A 20165-nucleotide genomic window follows, 5' to 3' on the forward strand; every position below is an offset into this window, starting at 1 on the left:
CTGGGTTCTGTGCACATATAGGTCATTGCTTCTAACGTGGCAGAGTACTCCCCCGCGTTTTCCTCATTCAGTCCCCCTGCAGTGGACACCTCACTTGCCCCCAGCCTGTCACTCCAATAAGCACTGACAAACTTCTCTGTCCCATCCTGGCTCTGTGTGAGACTTTCCTTTCTCTCCTACCCTGGGAAAGGACTGGTAGAACGGGTCATGCCAGCTGGTCCCCAACGTGGCTTCTACCCCCAACAGTATGTGAACATTTCCTAACCCCAAATCCCAACCAGCCCTTGGCACCATTCAGTACTCTAATTGTGCCAATCAGATGGGATAAAGAGAGACATCGAATGGGTGTTGGTTGCCATTTTTCTGATTATAAGCAACTTTGAAAATGCTTGGCATCTCTTGGGGCTTCCTCTTCTATGAAATAACTGCTTTTGTTATTGTATTAATAGAAGTCCTCTCCCCGTTGTATTAATAGAAGTTCTGTCTTTTCCTGGTTGATAACACAGGAGCTACTGTTTTCTCTAAATAAGTCCCTTGTTTCACATTTAGTAAACATCACCTCCCACTCTCATCATCAGCCAATTTTGTTCAGAGTGGCTTTTGCTGAGCAGACATTTTTTTAATTATTTTTCTGAAATCAAACTTATTAGGTTATTTTTTGTCCTTTAACTTGTGTTTTTAGTTTTGTTTAAGAATTTGTTTCTGGGCTGGGGATGTGGCTCAAGCAGTAGCACGTTCGCCTGGCATGCGTGCAGCCCGGGTTCGATCCTCAGCACCACATACCAACAAAGATGTTGTGTCCGCCGAGAACTAAAAAATAAATATTAAAAAAAAAAAAAAGAATTTGTTTCTTCCAGGCTGACAGTGACTTGGGAGGCTGAGGCAGGAGGATTGCAAATTTGAGGCCATCTTGGGTGACTTAGGGAAACTCAGTGTTAAAATAAAAAATAAAAAAGGCTGTGGATGTAGCTCAGGGCAGAGTGCCCTTGGGTTCAATCCCCAGTGCTGCAAAAAAGAGAAATAAAAGAATTCCTTTGTGACTCAAAGTCACGATGACATCTTCCCAGATTCTCTTCCTTTAATTTTATAGTTCTCCTGTTTATGTGTTTATCTTCTAGGGTCTACCTTTATATTTGATTTTAGGTGTATGTCCAATTTTTTCTCCATAAAGTAATCCAATTTTCCCAGGATCATGTATCATCCATACATTTCCTGTTTTCTTGAAGAATCACTTTACACTGGGCACAGTGGCTACATGCCTGCAATCCCAGTAACTCAGGAAGCTGAGGCAGAGGACACAGGCCAGCCTGGACAACTTAGCAAGATCCTCAACAAACTTAGCAAGACTCTGTCTCAAAATCAAAAATAAAGAGGACCTGGGATAGAGCTCAGCACCCCTGAGTTCAATCCCCAATACCAAAAAAGAAAAAAAAATTGTTAGTGTTCATATATATGCAGGGTCTACTTATGACTCTCTCTTCTGCTCCACTGGTTTATTTGTTTGATCTGATACATACATTATTGATTTATGCACACATTGATTGTATTGTTTCTAATCTTTCTTAGCATCTGATAATAGAAGACCCTTATTTGTTCTTTTTTTTTTAATCAGTTAACCTTGCCTCTGATAGGTTTTTGTTATTCTATAAAAACTTTATAGTTAATATATTGGATGGTTCAGAAAAAAATCCAGACAAAATTTCCAGTGGAGTTTTACTGAATTTATCAATTAATTTGAAAGATGCAGACTGGTGATTCCTACCATATCCCTGTTCAACCCCCCTATTTGGCCTGTGCAAAAGACAGATGTGTTCTGGAGAATGCAGCAGCCACTCCAGATGTGGTTTTGTTACATTCAGTTCACTTCCTATGAGCATCTGCTGTGTAGCTTTCAACCAGGTAAGTGCCTTTCCCCACTTTTATTCCTGGTAGTTGAGACCACCAAAGGCCCTTGAAATTCACTTTCAGTCTCCCAACTTAAGAGTTGTGACAACTCTCCAACCCTCTGCCCTCTCAGGGACCTTACCTTCTCCACTCCATAAGACATCCTAGTAGTCTATTCTATCAATGACATCATGTTGCTTCGACCTGATGAGAACAAAGAAGCAACTCTAAACACTGTAGCAAGACACATGCAAGCTGAAGGTTAGTGAACAAATTCCATCTTGGTGAAATTTTTGGAGGTCCAGGGTTTTTTAGACACTTCGAAACATGACTTCCAAGACAAAGGACAAATTTTACAGAAAAACCATTTCCTTCTCTGTATATAACTCTTTTCTTTCTGAAAAACAGCTTCTGGCTTTGTTACAAGGCCCCAGTAGAAACTGAACCCTTGTCCATCAGCCACTAAGTTGCCTGTGACCTTGGCTGCCTGTCATGAAGTGGTGTGACTTGACTTAGTAAACCAAAATTTTCTCGTGCACAGCAGAACTATATTATCATCCATCTCCTGTGATAAAGACCAAAGCAGGGGGCTGGGATCGTGGCCCAAATTCACCCGAGTGACCTTACTTCAGTAGCCTGCGATGGACGGGGGCTACAGAGAGGATTTTTAAAAAGCAAACTAATTAATCTGAGGGTCACACAGTCTTTCTCTGCTGGAGACACTGCAGCTCTGTGACACCTGAATGTTTTGAGTATGGAAGAAAAGATATTAACTACTCCGACATCCCTTAAGAATGAAAGGATGGGGGCTGGAGATGTGGCTCAAAGTGGTAGCGCGCTCGCCTGGCATGCGTGCGGCCTGGGTTCGATCCTCAGCACCACATATAAACAAAGATGGAAAAAACTAAAAAATAAATTAAAAAATTTAAAAAAAAAAAAAGAATGAAAGGAGGTGTTTGGGTTTTGGTAAAACAAAACACAACCCAACAACAACAAAATGCTCAAACTTTGACAAGTCAACACAGGATCCAGTGGCCAAGCCCAACCATCGAAGAAACATCTCAGAACCTTAACAACTTCTAAACAATGAAGACCTAAGTTCAGGACAAGCCAGGCTCAGTGGTACGTGTCTATAATCTCAGGAGACTGAGATGGGAGGATCTCAAGTTGAAGGCCAGGCTGACCTTAGTGAGACCCTGTCTCAAAATCAAAACTAGAAAGGGCTGTCAACGCAGCTCAGTAGTACAATATACCTAGGTTCAATTCCAGGAGGAGGAGGAGGAGGAGGAGGAGGAGGAGGAAGTTCAGGGCAAATTTAGCTCTCTTTATGGGGCTATAATGGGGGAGGAAATGAACTGCTTTGTGGAAAGAAAGCGGAATACCTCTAATGGGAGAAAGCTCTTTGACTACAATGCGTTCCGACCACATCTTTGAAAGGGAGACGTACGTCAGTCATTGTACCCTGTAGTCTGTGTGTCCCAGGTTCTGGTGCTGAGGACATATTATGCTTCTCACCAGAAACATGAGTCTTACTGTGCTGTGAAACGTGTCTGGATCTTCTCTAGAGCTCATCTGACCTCCTATCCTAAAAGCCAGATGCTAATAGTCCCTGGAGGAGAGTCCAAGAACCCGATCTTTCCAGAGATGAGGGATCCACCTTCATTTCTGCCTTGTCAGAAAGGGCAGAGCTCGGGCTGAAGCAAGCTCCTTGGCTTCCCATTCTGGATACAGGGGGTGGGGAGGCTCCAGGTGTACTGATGTCAGAGAGGGAACAGGAAAGTCACGGGGTATGGGAAGAGCGTCGTCAACTATCTCAGGTGCATGTAAATAGTGAGCGTCCCAGGGCCTGTCACACTGAGGGTGAGCAGAGACAAAAATATTTGTTTCTTCTTTACTGTTTTGTTCCTAAAAATGGGGTACTCCTTGAAAGCAGCCAGATCCAATCAGCCATCCTGGTCTCCTCTGTTTCCCATCGGTGCATAAAACTGGGGCAGATATGACATTCTAGTAACCTTAAGATTTAAAATGTCTCCACATCCCTGTATCCTTGTCCTCCCAGTCAATAAAACCACCATATATTTTCTGTGGTTATAGTGTTCATCAGTTAGCCACAGAGGTTGTGGGATAAGTAGGTGGGGTAAGTAGGATGATTCCTTCTGATACCAAGCTGATAATCAATTAGGAACCCCACTCTATAAACCTGGGACAACACAGGAAGAGACCAGCATAGGCTGGAACAGAGAGATGCCTCCATCAAGAAATAGTTAGTCTTGCCCGGTGGTCTGGTGCATGCCTGTAATCCCAGCGGCTCAGGAGGCTGAGGCAGGATGATTTTGAGTTCAAAGCCAGCCTCAGAAAAAGTGAGGCACTAAGCAACTCAGTGAGACCCTAAATAAAATAGAAAATAGGGCTCTGGATGTGGCTCAATGGTCAAGTGCCCCTGAGTCTAATCCCAATCCCCCCCTAAAAAAAAAAAAAAAAGGAAAGCAAAGAACTAGTCTTGAGATAAATCGGGAAAACGGGAGAAGAAAGATGAATTTGGGGTGCTCAGTAGTAACCTTTAAATCAGGGTTAACAACCTCCCTCATGTCTACCCAGTGAGCTCCCAGATGCATACCCAGTGATATCTCTGGAGTCACCCACCCTGACCTTCCTGAGTTCCCAAGGTGATCTGCATTGAGATGCCACATATTCCCTAATGAGGAGATACGGGTTTTGCCTTCCTCCACAGAAATCCATTCAAAATGATTCTAATTTCAAGTAGCAGATTCTGTCGTTTCTCTCGGATCTCCTGTCTGCAGTAAAGGACTTCTGGGGTTCTACCAGCAGATAGCCTTCGGTTATCACCCCTTTTAGGCAAGTGTCTTGGCCACTTCATCCAAAGTCACCCTCCCTTTGAAGAGCAATATCAACAGTAGGGTCTAAAGGCAAGGCCCCGTCACCCCACCTCAGCACCACCTGGACACATTATCCCAGAACGCAGGCTGTGTGTGGGGTTGGCTGAGATGAGACCTTCAGGATGAAAACTCAGCTTTCTCCCCGAGAGCTTCGTCCTTTCCTTCTGATTCTGAGATACCCTGGAATACACGTCCTACCTGTTCACTTCCATCGCCACACCTACCTCCCTGAAAACCCAACCCGCCACATCTAGTGCTCCCCCAGGGATCTCCATGTTGACACTGATGGTCAAGTCCCCAGGGCAGGGTGAGCACTCAGTGTCAAGGTCCCAGGGAGTGCCACATTCTGTCGGCATGGAGAGAGCACAGGACAGGTGGGGAGAGGATGCATTTCCCAAAGAGTGAACTCGGGATCTGTGTTGTCAGAGAGAATGACCTTGGGAAGAGCTGTGGCCATATTTTCAGGGGGCAGAATACATACCACTGTGGAAAAGTACATTCACATTCGTTCACTCAACTCAGCCAGTAATTCTCAAGTGAGGGCCACAAGTATCTTGTCAACAGATGAACAGATAAAGAAAATGCTGCATATAACACAATGGATGCTTATGGATGTCGGGGTTTGGATGTGAGGTGACCCCCAAAACCATTCATGAGAAATGATTAGATTATGAGAGCTGTCGTCTAATCAATGGATTAATACAGTCGATGGATTAATGATTTGAAAGGACTGTTGTACTGGGTAGTAACTGGAGGCAGGCAGGGGATGGCTGAAGGAAGTAGGTCACAGAGGGTCTGCCTTGAGGGTTTGTGTTTGTCCCTGGCACCTTCTCTCTCTGCCTCCTGGCAGCCGGGAACTGAGCTGCGCTCCTCTGTGGCACCCTTCCACCGCGATGCTCTGCCACATCTCCGGCCCAGAGCAACGGAACCAGCTGACCGTGGACTGAACCTCTGAAACCATGAGCCAAAATGAACGTTCCCTAACACCATGGAGTTTATTCAGCCATAAAAATAGAACCAAATCATGTCATTGACAGGAAAATGGATAGAACTTGAGAGACTTATGTTAAGCCCAACAAGCTAGACTCAGATAGTCAAAAGAGTTTCATGTTTTCTCTCTTATGTGGGAGCTAGAGAGAAAAAAACGTGTGTGTGTGTGTGTGTGTGAGAGAGAGAGAGAGAGAGAGAGAGAGAGAGAGAGAGAGAGAGGTCTCTCATGAAAACTGAAAGAAGCCTAGGCTACACTACAGTACAAGAAAGGGATCAGGGGGAGGAAGAAGAGGAGAGGAAGGGTAAGTATCGGGGATGTCGTTACATATGTGAGTATATCACAGTCAATCCCACTTTTATGAATAATCACAAGGCACCCGTTGGTAAAATTAATTAAAATGTTTAAAGCTTCTGCAGTCACTTTCTGTCCATCAGTTCTCAGCAAAAGAAACAGACTCACAGGACAATATCAACACTGAGGGATTCATCGTAGGGAGGTGGCCTCGTACATTGGTGAGAACTGTTAAAGTCTATGGAAGACTAGTTCTTCTCAGTGTGATGGGGCAGCCAAAGTCCACAGGCAGGCAACTGAAGAAAGAGAAGATACATGGACCTCTGAACATGAGCTGGAGCCCACATCTGTCACCTCCAGCTGACAAGCCACGATGAGAGTATCCTGCAGAAGGTGACACCCTCCATCACTAAGCTAAACATGAAGAAGGCCAGGAGAAAGAAGGCGGGGAGTAGAGTGTGGGAGCTGGAGTTGCTTCCTACCACTACCCCACAGCAGCAAAGAGAGCTAGCTAATATGAGAATGAGCTGCTACAGGATCGTGGGTGTCAATGACCCTCTAAGTAAAACAAGAAAGTAGCTGCTACATCATCTCCACCTTCCAGATATTGTGCAAGATGTCTCTTGTTAACCTGGGACTATGCAGGGCAGGGAGCTCTGGGAAACAAAGTTCCAATCTAGAAAGTTGACCCAATATCTGTTTAGCACATTTCTCATCCTTGCTCCTACTCTATCCCCTAAACTGGAAACATGATATCAAAATATTATAAATTTTGTTAGATAGACTTGGGTTCATCTCCAACTCTACCAGATATACACCTTTAGGAAAATCAACTCATTTTGTAGAATCCCTCCATTTCCTCAATATAACATGAGCATGTTAATTCCGGTGTGTGACTAGCACAACCAATCTTGGGGGTTCCAGCAAGGGGCCATAGGGGGGTTAGAAAACAAAGACTCACAGGTGCAGATTTTGAAGATAAATAGCTGGGATCAGGTGGAGTGCTGCTCTCTGATGTAGAAGCAAATCTGAAGAGTTACTCTAGCAATCCTTATTTATATCTTTGTATTCAGGGAAGTTACAGAACTAGAAACATCTGTCGCTTTTCCACAGTGGCAATGTGCAATGTTAGGAGCTTTCTTTAAAGCTCCAGCAAGTTCACTGTTTAAAGTTACGGTTAAGCAGGCAACAGCAGAAGTAAGAGAGCTGGTGAAACTGATAAGACTCCTGCATAGAGCTTCCTCATGCAGGGCTAAGCATCCTGTGCCCTTGCACGGGAACATTCCCAGGCACCAGGCACGCCACAGCCATAAGGTCATCAGAGACCCCAGTCTCAGACACTGCTCTTCCTTCTCTGTCGTTGCTCTCCACATTCCCATTTTGTTATTTTGTTGAATTCAAGTTGGACTTGAGTGTGAAGGCATAAAATTCCCTTAATAAGCACAAATCTCATTCCCTTCCTCCTTCCTTCCTTCCTCCCTTCCTTTCTTTTTTCAGTGCCGGGGATGAAACCCAGAAACCTAACACATGCTAGGCAAGCACTCTACCCCTGAGCTACATCCCCAGTCTTTGTTAGTTTATTTTGAGACAGGGTCTCACTAAGTTTCCCAGACTGGCCTCAAAACTGACAATCCTCCTGCCTCAGCCTCCTGAGCAGCTGGGATTACAGGCCTACACCAACACACCTAGCTTTCCTCTCTCCATGAACTACTTACTCTCCCAGAATCTAACAAGAACTGAATAATACCTTTATCATTCAATCCACACCTGTCATCCTTCCCTCCTGAGGACTTCTCGGGACTTTGTCACATGTCAGTACACAATAGAAGAAGCCCGTCCTTTCCCACTCACGGGTGCTGCTAAGCCCTGGGTCTTCGAGTCAACCAAAGAACCCTTGCAATATGCCTGTGTCCCACAGACTCCCTTCCATGTGGACTTCACAATATGGCTAGGAACATTCAGACCCCCAGTCTGTATCCCCCGGCCTTTGGTGGATGATTTGCTTTTTAGATCATTGGGTCTCAACTTTGCTACACACTGGAACCATCTGAGAAGTTATAAAAGAGTGCTGATTCTAGGGTCCCACGTAAAAATCCCCTGGGGGTCTGAGGTGATGCTAAGGGATCAAGATTTTTTTACTTTGGATTAATCCCCACGTGGTTCTAATATTCAGCTAAAGTGAAAACCATGACTTTAGGTCTTACAGGACCCCACACACTGTCCCATGATGGAACGTAGCCTTATTCATTATGACCAGTCTCTCTGCTGTTTATTTTCTTTGGATCTTGGAGAAGGAATGATATATATTTGATATTATAGAGCTGCCATAACAAAGTGCCACAGATTGGTGGTTAAAACAACGCCCATTTATTTTCTCATAACTCCAGAGGCTGAAAGTCCAAGATTGAGGTATCAGCACAACGGATTTGTTTGGGGGTCTCACTCCTTCATTTGTCTTCTCCTGTGTCTTCACGTGGTTTTTCCTTTGTGTGTGTGTGTCCTACCTTCATCCCTTCTCATCAGCACACGGGTAGGATTGGATTAGAGCCCACTCTGATAGCCTCCTTTTAACTTAATCACCTCTTTAAAGACCTAATCTCCAAGTGCACTCACATTCCAAGGTCTAGTACTTCGAGTTAAGATTTCAGCACAGGAATTTTTGGAGTATGAAACTCAGCCCATTACTGGTCTCTCCTATTACCTCTTCTGTGGCCAATTTAAAGTTTACTCGCGGCCACTTCACGTCTAACTACAGCAGTCTGACACAGGCCCCACTCCTTCCGTCTTTGCAGGGATAGACTTGACCTGCCTCCTCATCTTCCTGGTGACCATTCTCCCCAGTTCCCTAGACACTCTCAGGGCTCACTTTAGCTGGGCCGCCATGTTGGCTTCTTCCTGGTCTTCTTTGCATTGATTTTCCTCAGGGTCTTATTCTCCCCTCCAACCTTCCTGCTCTCAAGGATCCCACCACTACCCCAGCTTTAACTATGGCTTCTCACCGAGTGATTAAAAAACCTGTACCTTTTTTCTCCTGGACTCCAGTTTTTTTAAAAAAAAAAAAACTTTATTAAGTTAAAATTAACAAATAAAACTTGTCTGTATTTAAGGTACGTACCTGATGTTCTGATGTACATATAATCTGTGAGATGGCCACCACAATCAAACTAGTGAACACATACTTCACCTCCCATGGCTACCATTTTAGTTTTTTCCATAGTCTTCCTCCTCCCTTTCCTCCTCATCTTCTTCTTTATAATTAGGACATTTAAGATCCACCTACTTGGCAAATTTCAAGTACATGATTCCATATTGTGAACTCCAGTCACCATGCCCCATCCTGAGCTTCAGGTTTAAAAGACTTTTCTGCTACTACAAGTTTCTATCTCGGCATTCTGAAGTTACTTCAGCTCAACCCACCTTAAACCAAAAACCTCTTCTTCCACAAAACTAGTTCCCCGTCTCCCTATCATAGACTTCAGCGTTCTCCCACTTCCCTTCCCTTTGCTGCCAACGGCAGCATCTATCATCACTTCCCTATTCTAGAAGCTTACGATTTTCTTTCATCCCATTTCTACCCGCTTTCCTACACCATCACCACTCGCAGAAGTATTCCCATCAGTCCGGAGCCTGAACTTCTCTTTTAGTAGAGCAGAAAGCCCATCGGTAGTCTCTGGTGTCCAAAGTCCATTAACTCTGAGCCCCGTGCAAACTGCCCACCTAAGCTGCCCGAGTGGGCTGCTGAGTGCCATGGGCTCACAGGACACAGTCTCTGGTCACTGAGACAAGACCTCTCACCCTGAATTAACACATGAACATGACCATTTCCACTCTGCCTGCAACAGCACACTTATATGTGTTTGGGGTGGGAACGATTTGAAACTCTGTCTTCCAGGTGACCAGATGTCTATTCCACACCCCTTGATCATCTTGGGATCTCCTAGGCTGAGAACTTACACTCTATCACATAGTGGGCTTCAGGGAGGAAAGGCAAGAAAAATCGACCTCAAACACGCCTCCCTCCCCTGCCTCCTTTTTTAAACACTGAGAGCTAAAAGTAAGCAATAAAGTACTGAGTAGAGGAAAAATTGCCTTTCAAGGACACTGAGTCCTCAGTTTTTAGGAAGCCCACATTACGTTAGGCTATTCTTTTGTCTCAGGTTGACCATAATGACCACTGGCTACTGTTCTTTTGGAACCACCCTGAATAGACCTGCACTCTCCTGGAGCAGAGAAAGGAGAGAGAGAGAAGGATTCTTAAAGAGATTCTTTTCCTCATAACTCTGCAAAGTTATGAGGACACTCACAGGAACAGTAATGTTTGCAGTGCCAACATAGCGTTAACGTTTCTCCGAGATGTTCGGAACTGACTTGTCGAATACAAACACCTTGGAGCAGCTGTCATTAGACCCATGTTGTACAACGTCCATGGCGATAAGGCAGAGTGAGTGAGAGAGAGGTGAGTCTGGCGTAGTCTGTCACTTGGAGGGAATTTCAGAATCTGCTGTAAGATGCACACAGGTAGAGTCCTCTTTGAAGAATAATTGCAGTGTTATGATGGAAGTAGAGTCTATCGTTCTAGATGCTAAATTTTATTGAGATTCATCATAGACTGAATGCTTGTGTTTCTCACCCCCTAATTCCTATGTTGAAATTCTAACTTCTGAGTGATGGTATTCCGTGGGGCCTCAGGGAAGGGATTAGGTAATGAGGGGTAGAGCCCTTGTGCATAGGATTAGCACCTTTAAAACAGAAACCCTAGAAAACACCCTTGCCCCTTCTACTATGTGAGGACACAGCAAGAAAACCGCTGTCCTCACCAGACCTCAAATCTTCCAGGGCCTTGATCTCAGACTTCCCAGCCTCCAGAACTGTGAGAAATAAATATTTTTCGTTTACAAGTCACCCCGTTTATCGTAGTTTGCAGCATGAACTGAGACAAATATATATAAAATTACCAATAATACTTCTTTTAGTGGCTTACCATGTGACCAAAGTGAACTGAGGAATTTTACCAACTTTATCACATTTAACCCTCATAACAACCCCATACATAAGATAAAGGTGTTTTTTTTTTTTCATTTTATAAGTAAGAAACAGGTAACCTGTTCAAAGTCCCCCCCCCCCCGTTCATTTAGGTCTGTTTCCCCAAAAGGTGCAGAATAAGCAAGAGTTCAGTGGATAGCATGAGGAGCAGGATGTCACCAGTCTGGATTGGAGGGAGAGAAAGCCAGATAAACAGGATGTTGTGATCAGAGATCTGTGAGTCCTCTGGTGTAAAGACATTGGAAAGGCCTGGAGGAGACATGGAAAACGGGGACTTAACAGTAAATGGCACTGAATGCTTCGGGAAGGAATTTTTTTTTTTTTTTGCTTTGTTGGTGACAGAGAGCCACTGAAGTTTGGTGGGAATTTATGGAGATCCCACCAGTGGATGTATGTAGGAGCATGTGAAGAATAAATGCACTGATGAAGGAGTTGCAGCTATACCTCCCCCAAAGGTGCTTCTGAGTCGGAGAAACCTCCCCACAATGGACCTTTCGAATTGCCAGGGGGATCTGAGGATGCTATTATTGTCATGACAACCAGCCTCCACACTTTTTCCAAGCTTGGGCCAGTACTGCGGGTCCACCAGCCTTGGCCAAGTCATTGCACATGCACTCGTGCTTCACCAGCATGGCGCACAGAAGACTTGGTGACTTGAGAGTAGCCAGGCATCTGATTCAAGTGCCAATGCAGCTTTGGTACAGGTCAGCAAACGGTCAGCACCATGATCTCCTTTTCATAACTAGAAAGAGCCAGAAATCCCAGCAAAATTGGCTTATACAGCCTGAATTTAACCAAAGCAATTAAGCTGTCAGGTGTCTGAGGAATCTTAGGGAGAACTGAGCCCTCCAAGTTCACACATATCCTCCATGAAGGGGAAGTATCAGCTGCTTTTTCTTTGTGCCAGTACCCTAAACCCCATCTTGCTATCTCAGTTTGGGGGTCAGATGTTGTGCAAAGCTTTATGCTGCTTTCTGAGGATGATTCAGAGAACAGTGTGGTTTTAACATCAGACAAGGGTCAGACCAACCAACCGCATGCTCTGCAAGCAGCAGCTGGAGTTGTCATTGCCCCCTCAAGCCTTTCTGTGTGCAACCAACAGGTCACTTGTGATTCAGCAACAAACTGTCTGTGTCACCCTCCACTGGCTCTGACAGCCAGGACACAGGGGTCCCCTATTATAAAACTGTCCTCTCCCATCACCTGCCATTCTCAAGGGCTCCTGCGGCCACAAGACCTATTTGCTTGGCATCCGATCAAATGAAATGACCAGGAAAGATGATACCCCATGCAGGTCATGATTACATTTTGACAGAGAAGTGACAAGAAGATTCCAGACCTGCCAGTGGGTCCAGAGGGAAAGAATTTTTTTCATGGGATCAATATCGAAGCCAGAAGGATTCTCAGAGACCGTGTTGAACAAGGGTTCACTTTTTCTTTGTGGGTAGGAAGACAAAGATAACTTCAAAAGGAGAATGAGAGACCACAGGGCTGCTGATGTGTGTGGAGAGGGGACAAGAAAGACGTAGACAAGGCTTCTGAGTCACAGAAACCTCCCCACAATGGACCTTTCGAATGGCCAGGCAGATCTGAGGATGCTATTATTGTCATGGCGACCAGCCTGCAGTAACCACCAGCCAGGACCTCCGATGGAGTCTGATCCCTTTCCTCTCTAGATGAAGAAGCCAAGGGCAGAGAGACAGACCCAAGTTTACATTGTTTGTAGGAACAAAGCCAGAACTATCTCCTGTGACCTCTAAGCTTCCTATGATATTGAGAATGCTTTCCGTTTTCTAATTAAGTACACGTGTCTTACCATCTAGGTTGCAATATCTGTAGGGACTGTTAGGTCTGTCTTCACACACTTCTCAGCCTCTGACAACCCCCCCTGAATTAGAGCAGAACGCTCAACAACTGTTTGTTAACAGACCCGACTCTGAGCTTCTTAAGAACAAGAATCCTTTTATGAAAGCTTACGTGAGATCAAAGCTCATGAGTTGGCCCATTATTTATCTCCAACTCTCAGAATCATTTTGAGTCAAGGCTCACGTCATTTTTGCCTCCTTGTCGATAAAGACAACGTAACCCAGAGAGGTTCAGTAAATTGCCCAGGAGCACACAGGGGCCAGAATACTTGAAATTCTAATCCAGGCTTTGTGTTTCAGACATTCTCTTATCAACAAAAAAGGCCACCTCTTCATCCATTTCTTGTACCTCAGCGTAAGAGTAGTGACCCACAGACCCACAGCTCTCAGGACATATTTGTGAAAAACAAACAGCATGCCATCAGACAAGAACCCAAGTCTATTACTCTTCCAAAAGCAGGAAATCCCAGCTCTAAACAAGGCACCTGGACCCCCTCTGACGGAGAGGATGGGCTGATGTGACTCTTTCTTACTCTGGCTGGGACCTCCTCCTCCAGCCGGCTTTCTCAGCAAGCCCAGATCGGCTGTTAGGAAAGAGCGCCCTCTGCTGATGCACATAAGGTCCTGCTGTCTGACTCCCAGGTGTAAATGAGGAGGGACCGAGCCGGCTGCAGTGGGGGCGGCTAGAAAACCAGCCACTCTCAGCCTGAGCCACCTGGAAACTCTGTCTCGATCCTGTTATTGCATCCAAATTCATCTGGAAGCCGAACCAGATGGAGACCTGGGACCATGAGTGAGAAGCATCCTCTACCCTCTGGCCAGTTGCCCATCTGCTCCTGTCTAAGGGGCCCCCTTGACCATCCTCTGCCCTCTTCCTCTTCCTTCTTCAGCCTAGGATCCCTGGTGAAGGGTTCCACATGAATCAAGTCACCCATTTATCTATCGGGGTCATTGTTTCCTGATCTGTGATCTGTCTGATCCTTTCTTCCAGTCTATTTTCCCTCCCAGTACCTCTCCATTCCTACTTTCTGTCCGTCAAGGTCCTGTTCTGTTTTCTTACTGTCACAGTGGTCAAAACTCAGACTGAGATGATCCCAACGTCCCTCTAGCCCGTGTCCACACCCCACTGGAGCTGCCAGTGAGTGACGATGACCATGGCTTCCTTGGGCTCAAGTTCCAGAGACACCCAAGAGGGGGGAGATGTGTGGGGGAGGCACATGGGGTGACACTGGAGGGGTCCCCTCACTCCCTTGACCCTACTGAGATTCTTAGGTCAATAATAATGACAGTAAGTGATATTAATGTCACTCATCTCAGCTGATTTCCCTCTCAATTACATCTTTGTCAAAGTGGGATTTAAAAAGGAGACAGAGAGAGGGGGCTGGGGTTGTGGCCCAGTGGTAGAGCACTTGCCTCGCAAGCGTGAGGCACTGGGTTCGATTCTCAGCACCACATGAAGATACATAAATAAAAATAAAGAGATTTTTAAAAAGGGAGTAGAGGGGCAGTGGTACAGGACTATCAAATACAGTTGGGCGTGGTGGTGCACGTCTGTAATTCTAGTGACTCTGGAGGCTGAGGCAGGAGGATCACAAGTTTGAGGCCAGTTTGGGCAACTTGGCAAGACTCTGTCTCAGAACTTAAAAATAAATAAATAAATAAATAAATAAATAAATAAATAAATAAATAAATGGACTTAGATGTAGCTCTGTAATAAAGTACCCCTAGGTCAAATCCCCAGTTAAAAATAAAATGGACAAACATGGACAAGAATCTCCCCAGTAGCCATGGTCCAGACACAGCATGGCTAATTCTGAACCTACTTGCCAGAGCAGGTGAGGGGTCAATTGCACAATGGCAGGCCCTTCCCTGGGAAGCCATTGGGCATGTGATCCCTGACATTCCAGTCCTGACCATTGGCATTAGGGGACTGAAAGAAGGAAAATACAATGTCTCCATGATGAAGAAGGCAGAGGTGAGTAGACAGAGAGCTCATGTGCTCCCTAAATCTATCAATCTCAATCCTTCTCCCGCATCCCCATCCCTGGGAGAGTGTCACCTGTTACCTCTACTTGCTCTGCCCATCGTGGTGACGCTCCCTTCCTAATGTCCATGCTCATGTATATCAAGGGGATAGACCAGAGACTGGGTGACTCTCCTCCAGGACTCCAAAATCCAAGACTGCTTTTCATATTCTATGTCCGAGCAGCAAACCAACGAAGCTTGTTCAAGGAAGCATCTTTCCCTTCCCACTGCATCCCCAATGCTGCATCACATGCTCACTGTGTTTATCAGCATTCCTAGTTTCAGTATTAGTTCTTCCACTTAAGACTGCAGGTAAATCGAGGGCAGACGCTCTCTGCTACATCATCTGTAACTAGAGAGTGGTTTGCCTCATTGTAGCTACTCAGTAACTATTTGTGCAAGAAATAAAATACTCAAAAAATAAGTGGGCCTTTTGGCTTGGCTCTGACCTCCACTGGGAGCCCATCTAATCACACACCATGTTACCTGAAGTTGAATGCAATTGTCCCTAAAGACAGCTTGCTTGAAGTTGCACCCTATGTTCTGCCAAAAAGATGCTAAAGATGAAATTAAATCTGCAAGAGATTTGTTGGTACTGGGAATTGAACCCAGGGAGCTCTATCACTGTGTTGGACTCTCAACCCATTATATTTTTTAGTTTGAAACAGTCTTACTAAATTGCCAAGGCTGGCCTTGAACTTGTGATCCTCCTGCCTCAGCTTCTTGAGTAGCTGGGATTATAGGCATGAGCCCCCATGCCTGACTGCTGCAGGATTTCCCAGCCGAATGGGAAGCTCCAATACAGATTGCTCATACAGGGGCCCCCTTATGAAGGAATGGCCATGTTGAAGGTACCCCTGCTGCCTTGCTGTGCTCAGTGGTCGAGGCTGCCTAGGGAAGGTTTAGTTTGGGTTTAAGTGTTGCAGCAGATCCTGACAGTGCTGCTACTGGAGGCTGTTGGCTAAGTACATGTGCCCATAGCTGGATGAAAATAAGTAGATCCACTCAAAGGAGGCCCCAGCCGCTGCATTGGGGCAGAGCTGAAAGGTCAACCTTGAGCACACTGTCTCCAGGGGGGATGATGCTGGACTTCAGGTGATGTGATGGGTCTGTTTGGATGAGCCCCTGTAGCAGCCCAGAGCCCAGCCAAAGGTGGAACTTACTTTTTTTTTTTTAGCAAACACTTCATTTCTTGTACCAACAAGCTTGTGAATGCACACAAGCCCTCTTCCATTCTGGCTAAAATGCTGTTGTAGCAACACCGTTCCTGGCAAGGTCTCTGTGCTGAACCCACCAGTCCCACAGATATGTCCTTCACTGGAGGAGGATGACAGAGAGAAAAAGAGCAGTCTGTCGCTGGTAATCCTTCCCAACAGACCCTCAGGTGAGACAAGGTCACGGAAAAAGAGGCAGCCCTGGACCTAACAACTCGTGCTCTAGGCTTGTTCCCACCCTGCATGGTTCATAAGCCATTTCTCATTATAGGCCTGAGTGATCTTCCCTGGAAACGAATGATAATTTTATGGCAGATTGATTAAAGCTTCTGAATTTCATAGCTAGACTTATGGAATAAAATAATATCTGACCAGCGGTTCCTAGCCTGATCTCTTACAGCTTCTCATTAAACACCTATAAAGCTTTGGGGTGGGGGAGAGGAGAATAATATCTAATAATGACACTAAAAATGATCACCCAAGCTGGGTATGGTGGTGCACCCCCGTAATCTCAGCGACTGCCAATCAGAGGCCAGCCCGGGCAACTTAGACTTCATCTCAAAATAAATAATAAAAAAGATAGGAGGTGTAGTTCAGTGGTAGAGTGCCTCTTGGTTCAATTTCCAGCATCAATCAATCAATCAATACAAAAAGTAATCAACCTATTGTCAGAAAGCAAAAAGAGTTTCCATGTGAGTTATCAATTGAACTGGAGGGTGGGGATGGGGGGACAGAGCAGGAAGACATGTTGGTTAAGTTGAGAAAAACAAAGCAGGTAACATCTAAAAATAAATAGAAAAGTCATTTTCCCGCCCCACCCCACCCCATCACATTCCCCACACCCAGTTCAGAAATCCCACATCTCTACCAGGTACCTGCACGTGACTTCTGCACGCAGGTGCCACTTGGGAAATGAGAAGGGTACCCTCCCCACACCCAAATCATCAGTCACTTCACCAAAAGAGCTCTCGTGAAGGCTGACTTTAGATTTCTCTGTCCTTAATTTTCAATGGAAGTATCTAGACAGTGTTAAGGGAAAACAGTGATCTCCCGAGACTGTGTGCTCAGCCTCACTGTTCTGGTCACATGGGACCAAATGATAAAAACAAATATCCAGAATGAAGGGGTTCAGAACATGCATATGCATCATGCGTGGGCTCGCCTTGAAACAGATCACTTGAAGGTATTCTCCAGTCCATAAAGAAAGAAAGCAAAATTAAAAATTAGAGAATGGAGATGCAGTCCTATGGAAAACTGATAGATGCTCCCTTACTTAGATTAGACTCAAAACCAGGAGAAGCGATTGAACACGTGCCCCCAGGTGCTGCACCAGCCTGAGGTGAGAGTCAGACCCTTGGATTGGCTAAGACTGTCTGCTTTCCTACAGATTCTATTTTGCTTTTGCTTTCCGCCCCAACAAACCCATCTCCCTCCCCAAATGCCCTGAAGAAATAGAAAATGCAGTTTGCAGATAATCTCTTGCCAAATTGATAAAAGACTACATAAAACACCGAGTCTGTTCTATTCCAACTTTGATGGGCAAAGCCAAACAATTTGTATGGCTGGGACACCGAACTGAGATAATAATTAATCTAAAAACCTTTATTTTTTTTCCTGCTCCTTTTTCCATCTCTCAAAAGCACAAATACACAAAAGAGCATAATGACCGTTTTCATTGCCAAAGAATAATATTAATGAGTTTCCACATCTTGAAACCCAATCAGGAGAGCCTGAGTCATTTTTTTTAATTAAACAAGCTCATAAACCACCAGGTGGAAAATACACGTCACCCCCCAAAACCTTTACGTAAAATCTACCAACAAGATTCTATGAATGTTCCTTTGTTAGCTATGATTAAAATTCAGGACACATGGTATAAGATTATGCAACCATGCCATTTTTTTTTGAGGTTTTATGAAAATAGAATAAAATGTAAACTAGAATTTTTTTTCTTGGTTTGGGATTTCAGGATGCTACTTTGGCTTTCTTTGTGTTTTGCTCTATATTTATGTGTATTTCATGAGCTTGACTAGTTGGGGTGTGTGTGTGTGTGTGTGTGAGAGAGAGAGAGAGAGAGAGAAAGAGAGAGAGAGAGAGAGAGAGAGAGAGAGAGAGAGAGAGAGAGAGATCACGTACTACTTTCTGTTTGTTACCTGATCACAATTAAATTGAACTGGTAGGAAATACATTAAAATATTATTTTGATGCTTTTCAACAGGGGGCCAAGGAAGCTCTGTTTCACCTCCCCCTGCTTTTCAGTATTTTCTGAATTTCTATAATTAGCATTTATTCTTTTTCTTTCTTTCTCTCTCTCTCTCTCTCTCTCTCTCTCTCTCTCTCTCTCTCTCTCTCTCTCTCTCTCTCTCCTTGTGGTGCTGGGGATGGAGCCCAGGGCCTCCTGCCTGCCAGGTAAGCAGCCTCCCACCGAGCCACACTCTAGTGCCTGTTTTGCTGGGTGTTACTTTTCTCTGTGCCTGCGTCCTCAGATTTACAGGTCATTTCCCCACCTGGGTGCTCATGATGAACTTCCTGGGGGAGAGGACACCTGAGCCAAGTCTTGAAGTGTGAGTTGAGTTCCCTGGGCAAAGTTGGCACCATAGAGAATTTTGAATTCAGGGGATTGGCATGAGATTTAAGACCAGAGACTTGGTGGCTGGGGAAGGCTGCCCACAGCTGTAATCCCAGAGATTCAGGAGGATGAGACCAGGGGAATTGCAAGTTCAGGGTCAACCTGGGCAACTTAGTGAGACCTTGTCTCAAAACAAAACACAAAAAGGACAGTGAAGTGGCTCAGTGGGAGAGCACCCCTGGGTTCAGTCCCCAATACCTAAAAGAGAGAGAGAGAAAGAGAGAGAGAGAGAGAGAGAGAGAGAGAGAGAGAGAGAGAGAGAGACCTGGATACTTTAAAGGAGACACTAAGGAACCTTCCTAAGAACCCAGAAATAAAAGACCAATGCCAGACTTCAGGATGCTCAAAAATCATTACTTGAGAGTTTTTCTGATTCTTTTACAACAGGATTTGGAGGAGGTATCTGATGAGAGTGTCTTCCGAGTGGGCTGAGAAGGATGTGAGATGAGGATGCGCAACAGCCAGGGGAACGTTGCTTTACTGATCAGACTCTATTCTGTAAAGCAATGAGAAATCGTATTTCCTGGAATTCCCAAGTGTGCTGACGGTTGTGAAACAAGTTGCAACGAACCAGGCTCAGTGGTGCACACCTGTAATCCCAGTGACTCAGGAGGCTGAGGCAGGAGGATCACAAGTTTGAGGCCAGCCTCAGCAACTTAGGGAAGCCCTGTCTTAAAATCATATATATATATAAAGGGCTGGGGAGTAGATCAGTGGCAGAGCACCCAGGTTCAATCTCTAATACCAAGAGAGAAGGAGGAGGGGGAAGGGGAAGAGGAGGAGCAGGAGGAGGAGGAGGAGGAGAAGAAAAAGTTGCAATGCTGTTTGTGAGCAGAGAAGGCAGACTATACCTGTGTGTGTGTGTGTGTGTGTGTGTGTGTGTGTGAGAGAGAGAGAGAGAGAGAGAGAGAGAGAGAGAGAGATATCAGCAAGGAGGAGCCCCCACAGGAGGGAGACACCAGAAGGGCAGGAGAGCCCAGTGAACTGGGGGGAAGAAGAGTTGGTGAAAAAGAGAGACAGTTCAGGAGAGTTCAGGGTTGATTCTCAACTCTCCTCCCAGCCAAGGAGAGACGGAAGGTAAGAGGAGCTCCAAACTGCACAGGGAGGACAGTGCCTCCTAGTTAAACATTTGAAACATTTTCGATGGCAATTTTTTCCACAAGATTATTCTTCTTCTTTAAATGTAACTTGGCCCTCAGATTAGCTCAAAAAGTCCTGATCTGCTCATGTGTTGCGTGGCTCTCTTCTCCCTCGCGCCCTAAGGATTTACAGTCTGGGCCACAAGCCCTTCGTAGGGTGACGTGAGCACTCCAGGTGTGGTGAGCT

Source organism: Spermophilus citellus (assembly GCF_964194105.1).
Source record: "Spermophilus citellus genome assembly, chromosome: 9".
Lineage (NCBI taxonomy): Eukaryota > Metazoa > Chordata > Mammalia > Rodentia > Sciuridae > Spermophilus > Spermophilus citellus.